General features: G+C 42.3%; 1 long non-coding RNA gene across 1 annotated transcript in view; it reads right to left on the reverse strand.

The window, feature by feature from the left end:
• Positions 1-255: 255 nt before the first annotated feature.
• LOC116537033 overlaps positions 256-17,335 on the reverse strand; it is a 29,449-nt gene continuing 12,369 nt past the window's right edge. Inside the window, exon 3 of the long non-coding RNA XR_004262924.1 lies at positions 256-1,058. This is a non-coding gene — a long non-coding RNA (uncharacterized LOC116537033). The remainder of the gene's footprint in view (positions 1,059-17,335) is intronic.

Below are 17,335 nucleotides of genomic sequence, written 5' to 3' on the forward strand. Positions count from 1 at the left end.
TCATGGAGGTAGAGAGTAGACTCGTGATTACAAGAGGCTGGGAAGGGAAGAGGAAAGGGCAGATGAAGAGAAGTTTGTTACAGGGTACAAAAATAAAGTTAAAGAAACAAATTCCAGTATTTGATAGCACAGTAGGGAAGTTGTAGTTAACAATAACTTATTATATATTTTAAAATAGCTAGAAGAGCTGTAATGTTTACAACACAAAGATAAATATTTGAGGTGATGGATATGCTAATTACCCTGATTTGATCATTATACATTTTATATATCTATATATCTGTCGAAATCACATGTACTCCCCCAAATATGCACAATGATTATACATCAATTTAAAAAAAAATTTTAAGAGAATGACCAAGATCAACTAAGAATAAGATGTTATATAAAACAAAGGAAGTGATGGGGGATGTTATTAATGGAGGAGGCAATGCATGTGTAGGACATGGGGTGCATGGGCTATCTGAGCACCTTCCTGTCAATTTTTCTGTGAACCTAAAAGTGTTCTAAAAAATAAGTCTATAATATGTTGAGGGACAGGGAGGAGGAGGAAAGAAAAATCAGAAGCCAAGATGAGTTATTGGACATTACAAATATTTGCCACGTTTTTAATGAGTTTAATAGAAGAGCAGGAGATAAATGCATATGAATCTCCTAGGACGTAGAACAAAGACAAAGAATTAGAAAATATGAGAGAAGGAAAATAGAAATAAAGGATCAATCCAGAAGGTACAACCTCTAACAAAGAGAACTTTTTAAAAGAGAAAACTAAAGACAAGAAATTATCCAAGGATAAAGACAAGAAATTTTCCTAGATGTTAAAAACCAAGTTTCCAGATTAAAAGGTCTACCAATTTCCCAGGACAAAGATAAAAGACTCATATCTAGATATAGCATTGTGAAATTTCAGAAACCCAAGGATAAAGACAATATTCTGAAAGCTTCCAGTGGGGAAAACAGATGACTTCCGAAGTCATGGTCTGGACACAGAGTGCTTCAGATCCTCTCATACTCTCTGCTAAGTCCAGTTCATCACAGGGTCTTTGCAGCTGTCAACTCTGCAAAGATTCGGTACAAGAGGATTAGGGAAGAGCTACAGTTCCTGCTGCTGCAGCTGGTCTCAAAGCCATAATTGATATTTATCGTCTCCCTGTAATATCCAACAATACAGCGTTATTATTATTGCTTTATACAATCATGCCTTTTAGAAAAGCTAGAAGGAGGAGAAAATATATAGGATTTTATATTAAGCTACATGTTTACCATTTCCAGTATGCTTCATTTTTCTCTTTGAATTTTAGGTACAACTAGAGCCATCTCCTTGCTCAAATGTAGCTTCATTCCTTCCTTCCTCCTTTGTGCCATTATTGTTACGTAGATTACATTTTAATGTGTTATAAGTCTAACAATACTTTATGTTTATTGTTTTATGCAGTTGCCCCCCTTTTTTTGTTTTTTGTTTTTTTTTAGATAGAGTCTCACTCTGTTGCCTAGGCTGGAGTTGGAGTGCAGTGGCACCATCTTGGCTCACTGCAACCTCTGCCTCCCAGATTCCAGCGATTCTCATGCCTCAGCCACCTGCGTAGCTGGGATTACAGGTGTGCACTAGCATGTCCAGCTAATTTTTTGTATCTTTAGTAGAGATGAGGTTTCACTATGTTGGCCAGGCTGGTCTCAAACTCTTGGCATCAGGTGATCTGCCCAACCCCACCTCCCAAAGGTGAATAGAAACTTTTCTATTCACCTATGGAAGGACATCTTGGTGGCTTCCAGGTTTTGGCAATTATGAGTAAAGCTACCATAAATATCTATGTGCAGGTTTTTTTTTTCCCCCCAGAGGTAAATGTTCAATTACTTTGGGTAAATGCCAAGGTGCACAATTGCTGGATCATATGGTTAGAATACGTTGACTTCTAGAAATTTCTATATCAATTGAACAATTAAATTGTTTTCAGGAGCTTGAGTAAAATATTTCAACTTGATTATTTAATTCCAACTCTTCACTCTTGTGAATCATTTTGTACATGCAGGTACCTTTGTGGGAAAGACTGCCCCATCACAATAGTTTGCTGGATAGCCAAGTGACATGTTGATTTGCCATGCAATGAAGCTTAAGTTTTTGGAAGAATTAAAAAAAAAAAAAAAAAAGAATACATTTACTTTTAGAAGAAACCATCAAGCTGTCTTCCAAAGTGGGTATAGCATTTTGAATTCCCACAAGCAATGAAAGAGAGTTCCTGTTATGCCACAAACTTGTCAGCATTTGCTGCTGTCAGTGTTTTGGAGTTTAGCAATTCTAGTAGGTGTGTAGTGATCTTTGCTTCTTCATGTTGATTGACAATATCATCGTCCTTTCATCTTCAAGACTTCTTGTAGTATAGTTTGAAGTTGGGTAATGTGAGGCCTCAGCTTTGTTCTTTTGCTTAGGATGGCTTTGGCTATTCAGGATCTTTTTTTGTTCCTTGTATATTTTAGAATATTTCTTCCTAAATCTGTGAAGAATGTCATTGGTATTTTAATAGGAATAGCATTAAATTTGTAAATTGCTTTGGGTAGTCTGGGCTTTTTTATCTCTTTCTTTCTTTTTGAGACAGTTTCACTCTTGTCCAGGTTGGAGTGTAATGGCAAGATCTTGGCTCACTGCAACCTCCATTTCCTGAGTAGCTGGGATCACAGGTGTCTGCCACCATACCTAGATGATTTTTGTATTTTTAGTAGAGATGGGGTTTTACCATGTTGGCCAGACTGGCCTCAAACTCAAAATCCCAATGTGCTGGGATTACAAGTAGGCAGATCATGAGGTCAGGAGATCAAGACCATCCTGACCAAAATGGTGAAACTCTGCCTCAACTAAAAATACAAAAATTAGCTGGGTATGGTTGCGTGTGCCTGTAGTCTCAGCTACTCGGGAGGCTGAGGCAGAAGAATTGCTTGAACTTGGGAGGTGGAGGTTGCAGTGAGCCAAGATTGGGCCACTGCACTCCAGCCTGGAGACAGAGCGAGACTCCATCTCAAAAAAAAGAAAATGTTGGCAAGGTGTGAAGAAAAGGGAACACTTATACACTTCTGGTGGGAATTTAAATTAGCTCAGTCACTGGAGAATATAGTTTGGAGATTTCTCAAAGAACTTAGAACTACCATTTGACCTAGCAATCTAATTACTGGCTATATACCCAAAGAATGTAAATTGTTTTACCAAACATACATTCACTCGCATGTTTATCATAGCACTATTCACAATAGCAAAGACACAGAATTAACATAGATGCCCATCAACAATGGAATGGATAAAAAAAAAAAAAGGCAGTACATATACACCATGGAATATTACACAGCCATTAAAAAAGAATGAGATCACATCTTCTGCAGCAACAAGGATGGAGCTGGAGGAATTATCCTAAGTGAATTAACACAGGAACAGGAAATCAAATATCACATGTTCTCACTTATAAGTGGGAGCTAAGCACTGAGTACACATGGACGCAAAGATGGGAATAATAGACACTGGAGCCTACTTGAGGGGGAAGAGTGGGAGGAGGATGAAGGTCAAAAAACTACCTATCAGGTACATCATTATTTATACACCATACCCCAGTGACATACAATTTACCCATGTAACAAACCTGCACATGGACCCCCTGAATCTAAAATAAACGTTGACAGAAAAAAAACTCATCTCTCTATCCTTCCCTTTGCCCTAAGTCCCTCAAATTCGAATCCCCTCAAATGGCTCAGATAATTGGTAAAACCAAATGTATGGGGAAAGGATCTGTAGCAATCTCTGCTTTTTTCAGGACCTACCTCCAAGTCACAAGACACAGACAGACACACACACACACACACACATCAATTCCATGACAAAGAAAACATAAAAGGGCCAGAGCATTGTGTTCTCAGACACGATTGTCAGAGAGGAACAGGGACACAATCAAAGATCTGTAGGAGACCAGATATTGACAAGTCTGAACTAGGTCCTCTGAAGAGAGGAAGAAGGATCTCTGAAGGTGAGGAAATTAGGCATGTCCCCTGAGGAGACACTGGTGTAAGGATGGGGCTGGGAGACCATCTGAGGGTTGGGGTGACTGAGGTAGCGGGGGTTATATGTCAAGAGGCAAAGTCTAGTTCTGTGCAAGAAATATTCCATATAGAGAGGTGGGGTCAGATCTGGAAAAAGAAAAACATCTAAAAGGACAAGAATCTCTGTTGGTAACAAGTTTCCTAGTTGAGTTTTTATTTTTATTTATTTATTTATTTTTAAGAGACCGGGTCTCACTATGTGCCCAGGCTGGAGTGCAGTGGCTATTCACAGGTGCGATCCCACTACTGATCAGCACAGGAGTTTTGACCTGCTCCATTTCGCAAACTGGGGTCCCCTGCTCCCAGGAGGTCACCATATTGATGCCGAACTTAGTGTGGCATAGCGATCGGCATAGTGCACTACAGCCCAGAACTCCCAGGCTCAAGCGATCCTCCAGCCTCAGCCTCCTGAGGAGCTGGGACTGCAAGCATGTGCCGCACCTGGCCCCAGTTGAGTTCTTATGCGCATCTAAGCTTGAGAACCACTGTGAGTAGAGGATAAGGAGCTGCTAAACGATTTTAAAGTGGAGACGATGTAACAGCAAAGTATTCTCTCATTAGTGGTGTCTTAACTCACTGCCATTCAAAATCTTCTTCCAGGGGGATTTTAACAATTTAAGGAGGATAGCTCAGGTCTTAGAAATACTTAAAGAAGTCGGGGCATGGTGGCTCATGCCTGTAATCTCAGTACTTTGGGAAGCTGAGGCGGGAGGATCCCTTGAGCACAGGAATTCAAAACCAGCCTGAGCAACATAGGGAGACTCTGCCTCTACAAAAATTTAAAAAAATTAGCTAGGCATGGTGGTGTATGCTTGTAGTCCCAGCTACCCAGGAGGCTGAGGTGGAAGGATCACTTGGGCCCAGGAGCTCGAGGCTGCAGTGGGCCATGATTGTGTCACTGTATTCCAGCCTGGGTGACAGAGCAAGATCTTGCTTCTAAAAAATAAAAGTTCTTAAACAAGTATATATTAAATAGAAGCTTTTACAATTTTGCCTGAAGATCAAAGATTGGAATTTACTCCATATACAGAGACGTTAGCTAAATACAAAAATTTCATTACCCTAATGCTAAACAATTTAAAAATTCTAAGAGCCAATTAAGAATGTTAGAAAAATATAATCAAGGTATAAGATGATGAAACAATTAAATTAATAAGTAGTTGTTTGAGATCTGTATCGGTGGTGTTCAGAGATTTCAAGTGGAAACTTTCTCATAGAGTCATATAATTTTCAAACAAAAAGACTAGTTTTTATCATTATAACACATTTCAATTCACAAAAAATTTCATTTGAACAGCCGTGTTTATATTACTTTTGCATAGCGCTTTAGTTGTTCAATATTAGTGAAGAAATCTAAATTTTCACATAAAATCCAAATATGCCATGCTTAGAATTCCCAGTCTTGCATTCTATAAAAAATGCACTTATTACTACAGAGAAAAAATTAAATTACTTATTTTAGAATTAAGAGGAAATTTTAAATTCTTAATTATAATTTCATTTTAATCATTTTTGAGGTTTAACAGTATTTAATACAAAGGCTCCCAAATTCAGAATACAATTTTTAGAAGAATAACATCCATATAATTATTATTATTATTTAATCAAAGAAAGCAGGATGTAGTTGGTATTGGCCCCCATATTTTTGCTTGACCTAGAATCAGGGCTTATTCTATGACAGGATTAAATTTGATTTAAAAAAAAATCATTTCGAGGGTACTATTCTTGGCCAGGTGCAGCGACTCATGCCTGTAATCCTAGCACTTTGGAAGGCTAAGGCAGGGGATCAATTGAGGTCAGGAGTTCGAGACCAGCCTGGCCAAAATAGCCAACCTGGTGTCTACTAAAAATACAAAAATTAGTTGGCTGTGGCGGCACACACCTGTAATCCCAACTACTTGGGAGGCTGAGGCAGAAGAGTCACTTGAATCCAGCAGGAGAAGGTTTCAGTGAGCCGAGGTTGTGCCACTGCACTCTAGCCTGGGGAACAAAGTGAGATTTCATCTGAAAAAAAAAAAGTATCATTTTTTGGATCTTGGAACATAATTTTGATTCAATACAATATATTCCTATCAATTACAGCTCCCCAAGTGCTTTTTGTCATAAGGAAATTCTTTGTCTGTAAAATAGCAATTGTCTACTATATTCATAGAATGTTCACAATTAGACATCAATTTCAGTATATTCTCAATGCTTCCTGCTAGACTAGGATTCTTTGTCATCCCTGGTTTTCTGCACTGTAGGGAACTGGAAAAGTTGCAACCACTCAAATTGTTGTCGGTGGGCCGGTTCAGGTTCTTGACTTCGCCAGACCAAAGAATTTGAGAGCAAGTCCATAGTAAGAGTAGGCAAAGAAGATTACTGCACAATGAGAGTACACTCTGAGAGGCAAAGGAGGCTGCTCAAAGCTAGAGACAGCAGCTAGTGCCTTAGGAGGGATTCCTTTTGTGGGAGTTGTATATACATATTCATAAAATACTGGTGAGGTCCAGTATGCAAGTGCAGACCTGCAGATGGCCCATGTGCTCAGCATCTACATGCTCTAACATGCATGACATGCATTATTAGCGTAAAAAATCTCTACCTAGGGGGTGTATTTTTTACTATTAAAATGAGAAAAAGGTCGCTAGAAGCTAAACCTTGAGCCTAGTTGCACATGTGGGACCCCAGAGACATCCCCGCTAAGGTGGGAATTTGTAGCTAATAGCTTCTTGTGCTTCCACTGCTGATTGGCTGGAGATTGGGGAAACTACAGCATGAATAGGGGTCTCTCCCAGGCCTTAGTGGTTATCAGGAACTTGGAACCCTCTGTAGAACTGCTTATCTTGGAAAAGAGTTAGGTGCTAACATGGGAGGGTGCAAGGAAAAGGAGACCTTGGGGCTTCATGCAAGGAGACGAGTCAGGATGGCCTCCCAACCTCACTTATCCTGCCTCAAAATGTTCTGCTTTTTATAGACGAGGTAAACACTTCCCTCTCAGCAGAATTTTTTTTTCTACAAAGAATACAACCTAGCTATCTATTCATTCCATGTTGACATCATGTTGGAGTAAATTTTTTCATGCCTATAAAGGTGGTTATTGCATTCAAACAAAATTACTCTGAGATCAACTCTTATTTTAAACAGTTGCTTATAGTTAACAACTGTTTAAAATAGTTATATTTTAAAAAGTTATATTTATATAGTTATAGTTAGCAACTGTTATGGTCATTAATCATTCTTTTCCTTATCCGGAATGAAGAGAGGATGGGACAATCTTCACTGGAGTATAGCACTTCCAAGTCTCTAGAGTATGTCCCCTAATGTCTCAGGGAATGTGGAACAGAGGGAGGGAAGAGGAGCTGGGGTCACAGCAAAGGGTCTTACCCAGAACAATTAACCACAGTTCACAGCCTCTCCCCACCATTCTCAAGGTCTGGGTCAAGATGAACCCAAAATGCTGTGGAAAGTAACACAACGAGCTCAGAGTGTAGAGGAGAATGTTCATGATTTGCTAAGAGCTGCGAGCAGAAAGGAATGAAGGGAGCAGACACTGACTCAAGGCAGGGTGACCGTCACACCTCATTCTTTGACTTGCTTTGCTGCAAGTGTGGTTTATCTCTCCGTCCCTCAAAAAGAAGTTAAAAATAATACATTTTCATTATGTAAAGTAATTAATCAGGCAAGTCAATCACGGTGAAAGCTGACAACTTTGAGAGATACTCAGAAGTACCGACTTAGGTTTGAGCCTCATGTTAATACAACTTGAGAATAATTGTTTTGAAAGGACTTGCAATATTTCTCTGAGGGAAAGTAAAATATTAGGGGTTAGGAAGCATGTGCCAAAACGTAGTCTGTTTCTCTCACTGGCAGTCTGCATGACACGTGGCTCTGCCTATTACCAAGATGGATTGTTTTAATACCAGCTCCCTACCTGGGGCCAGATGTCACAGTCACCTCACCCCTGGAGCAGGACCCAGGCAGAGCTCTTTACAAGGACTCTTCGTTAGCTGTGCAGGAAGCTGTGTACTTAGGACCCTGGACTTCTGGATTTGAAGTAGGGATTCATTAAAACAGAACGGATGCATCAACACACTTCACATTGTCTTATGTTTATTTGCAGTTATTTTTGAACTTGAAGATGGCATATCTTCCAGCCATAACAGTTCATTTCTTCATGCTAACTTGGTGGCTAACACAACAGGTAATATCTGCCATCTACTCCCTACCTAAATCCTGCTGATCTTGCTTTGCTCACATCTTGGAGACAACTTGCAGAGTTGAGTCTGTGGCTACAGCCAGTTAGAGAGCATAAATCTTTTTTTTTTTTTTTTTTTTTGAGATGGTGTCTTGCTCTGTCACCAGGCTGGAGTACAGTGGTGTGATCTTGGCTCGCTGCAACCTCTGTCTCCCAGGTTCAAGTGATTCTCCCGCCTCAGCCTCCCGAGTAGCTGGGACCACAGGCATGTGCCACTAGGCCCAGTTAATTTTTGTATTTTTAGTAGAAATGGGTTTTCACCATGTTGGCCAGGAAGGTCTCGATCTCTTGACCTCGTGACCTGCCTTGGCCTCCCAAAGCACTGGGATTAAGGGCCTGAGCCACTATGCCTGGCCTAGATGTTTTTTAAATTGTACCAGTAGGCCAAGCACGGTGGCTCACGCCTATAATCCCAGCACTTTGGGAGGCCAAGGCAGGCGGATCACTTGAGGTTAGGAGTTTATAAAAATACAAAATTAGCTGGGCATGGTGGCACACACCTGTAATCCCAGCTACTCAGGAGGCAGGAGAGTTGAGGCAGGAGAATTGCTTGAATTCAGGAGGCAGAGGTTGCAGTAAGCCGAGATCGCGCCACTGCACTCCAACCTGGGGAACAAAGCAAGACTCTGTCTCCAAAAGAGAAAAAGAGTTCCACCAATAAACAAAACAGTCACAAAGCTTAGCTTTTCTCTTTCTACTACTAATAGTGTCATAAGGTGGTGTTCATAAATGTGCCATACATGAGGCCTGTGATGGGAACCTGTGAAATTTCATGTTGAGCTAAAGCCCATGCTGTGGGCTCTGTGCAGCACGCAACAGACTTTCCCAGCAAACAGGTCAAGGGAGTCAACTCCTTGTTTTTTGTTTTTTTTTTTTAAGATGGGGTCTCACTCTGTCTCCCAGGCTGGAGTGCAGTGGTGCAATTTCGGCTCACTGCAACCTCTGCCTCCCCGGTTCAAGTGATTCTCCTGTCTCAGCCTCCATAGTAGCTGGGATTACAGGAGCATGCCACCATGCCGGGCTAAATTTTTTGCATTTTCAGTAGAGATGGGGTTTCACTATGTTGGCCGGGCTGGTCTCAAACTCCTGACTTCAGGTGATCCACCCTCCTCGACCTCCCAAAGTGCTGGGATTACAGGTATGAGCCACCACACCTGGCCTCTATTCCTTCTTAACAGGTTACCGTTTGGGAACAGCCAGCCAAGCTGGACATGGCTGACAATGTGTTTGATGACCAGTATGTGGGCTGTGTTGAAGAAATGGAGAAAAGGGTGCCCCAGCTGTTAAAAGAACTGAGAGTGAATACAAATTTAAAAATTGAACGGGAAAAGGCAGAGATGTAGAAGCAATTCAAAAACAAAATAAGCTATTCTAAGAAAACTCAATTATTTCCATGAAACAGTCCTAGTGACCTATACTAGGGACATTGCAAAGGATTTTAACAAAGCTCTGAGAGAATTCTGCCAAAATTCACACAACATTCAGTTTAAAGCCTTCTATTGTTGTTTGACAAGTGCTCTTCAGCTTCTCACTACAGGGAATTGTATCAGAGTTCACAGAGGCTCTAAAACCAAATCTGATTACAGTGGAGAAGGAAATGTATGATTTGGGCAATTTACATCATCTTCATCTCAAAATGTTTATCTGTGTCACCACTATTTCTTAGTGAAGAGGGGACACTATTTGTCATCACAACCTGTCTGGGTGTTAAAATAAAAAACTTCTCTTTCTATCCTCATGAAGAAGAAGTGCTAATTCCAGGATATGAAGTGTATCAGAAAGTTACTGTTTAACAAACAAACAAATAAAAAAACACAATAAAATTTTGCTCGAAAGTCCTTAAAAAAAATGAGGAGTAATGGCCAGGCATGGTGGCTCACGCCTGTTATCCCAGCACTTTGGGAGACCGAGGTGGGCAAATCACAAGGTCAGGAGATCAAGGCCAATACGGTGAAACCCCATCGCTACTAAAAATACAAAAATCAGCTGGCTGTGGTGGCGCATGCCTGTAATCCCAGCTACTCAGGAGGCTGAGGCAGGAGAATCGCTTGAAGCTGAGGCGGAGATTGCAGTGAGCCGAGATGGGGCCACTGTACTCCAGCCTGGCAACAGAGCGAGACTGCATCTCAAAAAAAAAAAAAAAAAAAAAAAAAAAGAGGAGTAACTTCAATTGTTTCTATGATGGTTCAACTAAAAATCCCAGGCACAGAGACACAAACAGGAAAGGTTCCGTTGTGCCCCCCGCAGGGCATGTGACAGGGGGAATGGCTCGTTTCTTCCATGCCCCGCTGGTCAAACCTCTAGGGGAGCATACAGACAGGCAGGCTGTAGGGCTCTGACCCCACAGCAGTGTCTAGGGGTGAATGTTTACAGTTCCTGAAGCCCCAGTGGGCATGTGTTACAGGGTGCTCTTTTAGTTTAGTTGTCCATAGGCAGCTAACCAGTTAACCAGTTCACTTAGACCCTCTACCTTGTCACAAGGACAGCGGGCTTTTGTATTGGGTTCTTGCCTTGGTGTACCGGAAGAATTGAATCACACCTGGGCTTAGAGAATGAGTGCAAGGTTTCATTCAGTGGAAGTAACTCTCAGCAGATGGGGGAGCCAGAAGGAAGATGGTTTTCCTTTGGAGTAGGGCTGCTGGGCGGCCTGGGCTCCCCTCCAACTGCCATGGCCAAACTCCACGTCATTCTGCCTGTTGGTGCCAGCGTGCCGGTGCCTGTCAGTGCCTTCCTCTCAACGTCCAGCTGCCCGTGTGTCCCTCGACTGACGTGCCGCTCTCGACGTCCAGCTGCCTCTGCGTCTTCTTCCACCCGTGTGTTCCTCATGACATCCAGCTGCTTGTGTGTCTGCCTGCTAGGGCCTGGAGGGCAGGGGCTGGTTTTTTGTTTTCTTTTTTTTTTCTGAGATGGAATCTCCCTCTGTCGCCCAAGGCTGGAGTGCAGTGGTAAGACCTTAGCTCACTGCAACCTCTGCCTCCCAGGTTCAAGTGATTCTCCTGCCTCAGCCTCCCAAGTAGCTGGGACTACAGGCACGTGTCACCATGTCCAGCTAATTTTTGTATTTTTAGTAGAGATGGGGTTTCACCATGTTAGTCAGGCTGGTCTCAAACTCCTGACCTTGTGATCCGCCTACCTTGGCCTTCCAAAGTGCTGGGATTACAGGTGTGAGCCACCATGCCCAGCCGGGAGTTGGTTTTACAGGCACAGGCTGGGGGATGTGGCAGGCCAGGGGGTTCTTGGGAAATGCAACGTTTGGATGAGAAGACAGGAGTGCTTGTCCTTACCTGGGTCTGTGGGGTGGAGCCCTAGCCACGGACCACACCCACCTCTACCCAGCACTTCCCTTCTCTCCTTCCATATCATTATAAGGATTTGAAGGGACCACACTCTTCCCTTCCCTGCACTTCTGTATGAACAGGACAGCATCTAGCTCAGTGAAGCTCTCAACCTCTCTGCTATGCAGAAAGGTCAAAAAGATCTGCTGGGCATCAGGCAGAATGAGTTATGGAAGGTTCTCCTATGTTGGGAGACACATAAGAGGGCCAGGAGAGTGAGAAGACCTGATTCCAGGCAGAATGCTGCGGCTGCTGCAGGAATCGGGGCAAGAGATGAGGGTGCCTGAACTGAGCAGGTGGCCACGGTGATAGAGGCAAGTCTGGGGACCGGTGCCCTCTATAAGGTGCTCTAGGAGGGAGAGAGTGAAAGCTGGGCAGACCGAGGCGGGTGGTCAGAAAACAGATTGGTGGACCTTGAGATTTCCAGTGTGGCTAGTTTACAGGTTCTGGGCAGGTGGGAGGACATTTCTATAGAAATGGTTGGCTAGACAAAAGAGAGATGGATGGTGTTGGAGTGAGATCAAAGAACTGAAAGGTTTTGCACAAATGGGCCACACAATAGACCAGATACACAGGTAGGGTCCCTGGGCTGAGGAAGGTTAGAGGCAGTACAACCACAGGACAGGGACCTCAGTGAGGCAGAGCAGTCATAGTCGGCAATGATAATGGAGGGCGTCAGGAGAGACTAGTACTCCTCCCAGACCCTGATGGTGAGAAGTGCCAGCATGAGCATTTTACCCACCCTTTCCCACCGAGGCCTGGATTTCAGGTCTTTGTGCCTTTGCACCCATCATTCCTTGTGGCCTGAAGTCTGGTTCCTCCTTTGACTGTATATCCTATTTCATTCCATCTAAAACACCATCAATTTTAGTACCGTAATTATCTCTCAAGACCTGCCTCAGATATCACTTCCAATGGTAAGTCTTTCTTGATACTTTCAGGCAAAAGTAAACATTGTACCATGTTTGGAGTCAGACCACCTTGGTGGTAATCTGAACCAGCTCTGTGACTCTAAGCCAGTTACCTGATCAATCTGTGTCTCCATTTTTTCATTTGAAAGATGTGGGTATGAATAACAAATACTTCAGTAGTGTTGCTGTATTAAAAGAGACATTTGTAACTGATTTCCTGGCACACAGACATTGCTCAGCAAATACTACTTTTCTTTTTTCCCTGTGCACATCTCAGCCACACACTCACCATTTACATGATAATCATTTGTTTACCGTCTGGAGACTTGGCCTCCCCTTCCATCTGCACTTAGCACCTGCCATAATGTCTGGCTGGAATGGGGGCTCCAGTACATGCTGGTGAAGTGAGTTAAGCTTTGTTGAGATGCCAGGAATCCATCCATAAGTGAATCTGAGCTGCAGAGGGATTGAGTGCCCATCAAATTGAGACCAAACTAGTCTTATGCTCTGAAGGCATGCTAGAAACATAAGAAAACTTTAGGGTAGAAATAGGACCACAGAGAGTAATTACAGGGGAAGTCTGAACTTTTACAGACAGATTTTGAATTCAGATCAAGTCTAATGAAAATAGGATAGCCAGGTAGACAGTCCAGCAGGGGGAAGATGCAGCTCCCCATCTGGAGTCAAATGGTTGGTGTTCAGAGTCAGGCAGACTGAGAACCCCAGGGGAGGAAGCCAGATCCCACCAATTCCAGTTAACATCAGCTGTGGAGACAGGAGTACATATGTGACTGCAAAAGATTGACATCCGGGAAATACAGATTCAGAAACATCTCCTTGGGTGAGAAAGACAAGCATGGAGGCCACAATGGCTGGGGGAGCTGCAGGCCCAGAGAGGGAAGGCCTTTCTCACTGAGGCACCAGTAGGCTGGGAGCCCAGGCCTGGAAAGTGGCCATGGAAAGATGAAGGACTCACCAGGCCTGAGAGCTCAGTCAACTTGAGGTGACCTTAAACTGAAGAACCAAGAGGAAGTGTCCTCACAGCCTCTCTCTCCCCTGTATTTCTGAGTACTTCACAGATCCTGAAAAGGCAAGAGGTCTAACTAGGTCTAAAACACCCCAGAGCCCACCATCTTGGGTTTGTTTTGTTTTTTGGGACAGCATCTTGCTCTGTTGCCAAAGCTGGAGTGCAGTGGCGTGATCATAGTTCACTGCAATCTTGAACCCCTGGGCTAAAGTGATCCTCCCACCTCAGCCTCTTGAGTAGCTGGGACCACAGGTGGGCATTACCATACCTGGCTAAGTTTTAAATTTTTTGTAGAGACAAGGTCTCACCACGTTGCCCATGCTGGTGTAAACTCCTGGACTGAAGCAATCCTCCCCCTTGGCCTCCCAAAGTGCCAGGATTACATGCGTGAGCCACCCTGTCTGGCTCCCTCTTTTTTTTTTAACCTTAAGATGAAATGCTAAAAGTTTGGAAGGCCCATGTCTTGTGAAACCCCACGCAGAATCCTTTCCTTCTCTCTTTCCTATCTGCAGGAATGAGAGCAGGCCCCATGTTCCTTCTGCAGCTGCCTGATCTCTTCTGCTGCTTCTCCTGGTTGAGCTGTGACTGCGCTACCTGGTGCCTGGCTCTCCGTGAAGTTTATGGAGCAGGGGTGTGGGAGAGAGGCAAAGAGGCAGGGGCCTGACTGTCTCTCTGGCACTGGCAGCATTAGAAAGAGTGGGATTGTTTTCGTGGTCTGCATTAGTGCTCATGGCGCCCACAGACAAATGAGAAACTACTGAGTCTGACTGCAAAAGTGAGCACTCTTAAAATTCACTACCTGAGATAACACCCTGGTCTCTTGATACTGCACTATGATTAAAAAGCAGTATTTCCATGCACTGTCAGCAGTAACAGTCTTAAAAAGGCAATTTAATTGTGATGAATGTTATAATCTAAGAAATAAATCATTTATAATCACACCTTGCTTTTCTGTGGCTAGACATGTTTATAGGTTGTTTTATTTGACCAAGAAACTGTCTTAAAGCATTAGATTTGAAGGTGGCATTTTCACAGTTGAGAAGGTTCATGTTGTACCTTTCTTATAGATGTCCTTGGAAGACTGATTGATTGAGCCAGAAATACAAGGGCTGTCCTAGATAAACCCCTCTTCCTTTACTACCCCACCAAATATCCAAGCAGCTACCAAGCCCTGTCAATTAATTTTAATAACAGTTCCCAAATCTATTCCTTGCCTCTTGCCTGCTCTGATTATCTGTGAGGAAACGAACAGGCACGTTCTAATGTCTGGATAGAGCAGGGTAGGCTAAGTGCTCTACTTGCCGAGGGTGGGTTTGGTTAAGATGCACAGAACTTCACTCACTCCTTATCCTCCACTCTCCATGCCTGAAGACTAGGCTGCCCTTGGCCTAGCAGCTATTGAGACAAATTACAAAGAAATGGTAAGTAGCACCAAATAGTAGAATGGTACAATAAAAAACAAAAAGACCGTTGGAGAGAATAGAGTCAAGAAAAAGACCCATATAACCACGGGCAGGGGAAGGAATGAGTCACTGAACGTGTTGGGACCCCTGTCTGTTCATATGAAAAAAGAAAAAGAAATTGAATTGGATCCCTACTTTGCACCTGTTAAATAAAATTCATGGGAGGCCATTGTTTTGGCTGAAGCTTCTTCACTAGATCCCAACAGACCACTGCAAACCATAATGAACTCTGCCACATAATCAAAGTGAACTTTGAAATGCGTCAGTTTCCAAAGCAACCCAGAAGATTCACAGAAACCAATCAGAAGGGGCCCAGTTTACCTGAGCCAGTATGATGAGGAAGTCATTTCTGTTTTAACCCTGTAAGAAAAGAAACTTTGAAATGACCAGTCCACTTTTTGTTCTTTATTTCTGCTTTTTTCAGCCCTTTTCTCACCATCAAGCCAACTCCCTCTGCTCAGCTCATCAGAATACCCATTCTATTGTCTAGAAGGAGACATTGCCCATTTCTACAATTGCTAATAAAAGCCAATTGGATCTATCTATCTTTCTTTCTTTTTTTTTGAGATGGAGTCTCGCTCTGTCACCCAGACTGGAATGCAGTGGCACAATCTTGGCTGATTGCAACCTCCGCATCCCAGGTTCAAGTGATTCTCCTGCCTCAGCCTCCCAAGTAGCTGGGATTACAGGTGCACACCACCATGTCTGGCTAGTTTTTCTATTTTTAGTTGAAATGGGGTTTCACCATGTTGGCCAGGCTGGTTTTGAACTCCTGACCTCAAATGATCTGCCCACCTTAGCCTCCCAAAGAGCTGGGATTACAGATGTCAGCCACTGTGCCCAGCTGCCAATTAGATCTTTAAATTAAACATGCCATTTCTTTAGTAATTCCAAAGAAATTAAAGAACCAAATGTAGAAAATAAACCTCTAAAACTATTATTAAAAATGTAGAATAACATTTTTTAACATCAGGAACGGAAGATATTTTTTAACCAAAAAAAAAAAAATGTATTTCTTGTCCATGCCTAATTCAGGAACAACTTCACAGAACATCCTTTAACAATTACCAAGGCAGGAAAAGGGAGTGCAGGGACTGGGTGGCCTGATGGACTCCTGGATGTCACCACTTCTGCCTAGAAGCTACACCATCACTTTTGCTCACATTTCACTGATTCAAGAAAGCCACATGGCTACACTCAACTTCAAAAGAGGCTTTCCAGAGGCCTCGAAGGTCATGAAGAGAGGAGGAAGATTTGTAATATGTCCTATTGATTGGGGAAGTCTTTCTTAAATAAGACCAAAAAACACAAACAAATAAAAATAATTTGATATATGATAATAACACAAATATTTAAAATGTATTGGGTGATTGCTGTATATGAGGCACTCATTGGTTTAAGCACTTTATATATTTACTTATCTAATCCTGATCATGACCCAATGAGGTAAATTCTGTTATTTTCCAGTTTTACAATTGAGGTACTGGGAGGTTATACGATTGACTGTCAAAGAATAGAATAGAGGTAAGAAACAAGGGAAGGAACTCACCAGGGAAAGCTCAGGGGTTCTTAAGTATTAGTAGGAGTTGTATTTAAGCAGTAAAACAATGCCATTCCAGATAGGATAGATTAAGTTCCTAGGTCTGCATTTAATTGGCTAAAAGAAATCCTGTTGTTTTTTGGTCAGGAAAAAATCCTTGTTTACCATCTGGTATGCAAGAGTCATTAAAAGTTCATGATTGTTTATCAACTTCAGCAGGGAAAACCCAGCTGTGATGAGATAAAACATGCAGTTTTTATATCTCCTAGACAAGTGCTTTTTTAAGTCAAAAATTTTCCTTTTACACAGCAAGTAAATTAAGTCAGAATCAAACATTTAAACTTCTGAGTGGCAGAAGACACCACAAACAAGCTTGCAAAGCAGTAGTAGATTGGGAAAGAATCTTTCCAAGATGTACAACATGTAAAGAATTATCTACAAATAAATTTTTTTAAAAAAATTGGAAAAACAAATGAAGTAGCCAATTTAACATGAGGAAAGCATTTTTAAATGCTCATTTTATGGAAATTGCCATTGAAATGTAAATTGAAACAATAACCTATTATTTCACCTGTAAGATTGGCCACTAGACCTTATTAAATCTCTGCTATTTAAGCAACATTTTATCTTAGCTTTGAATCTGCATGAGATTCTGTACCTCTTGTTCTTATATTTACATTATTTATTTAATACCCGGGTCAGAAAGGTTTTAATGCATCCTTTAAGGCTGCAACTTACGTAACAT

This window comes from Sapajus apella, unplaced genomic scaffold (assembly GCF_009761245.1).
Source record: "Sapajus apella isolate SASKATOON/1434 unplaced genomic scaffold, GSC_monkey_1.0 scaffold106, whole genome shotgun sequence".
NCBI classification, from domain to species: Eukaryota; Metazoa; Chordata; class Mammalia; order Primates; family Cebidae; genus Sapajus; species Sapajus apella.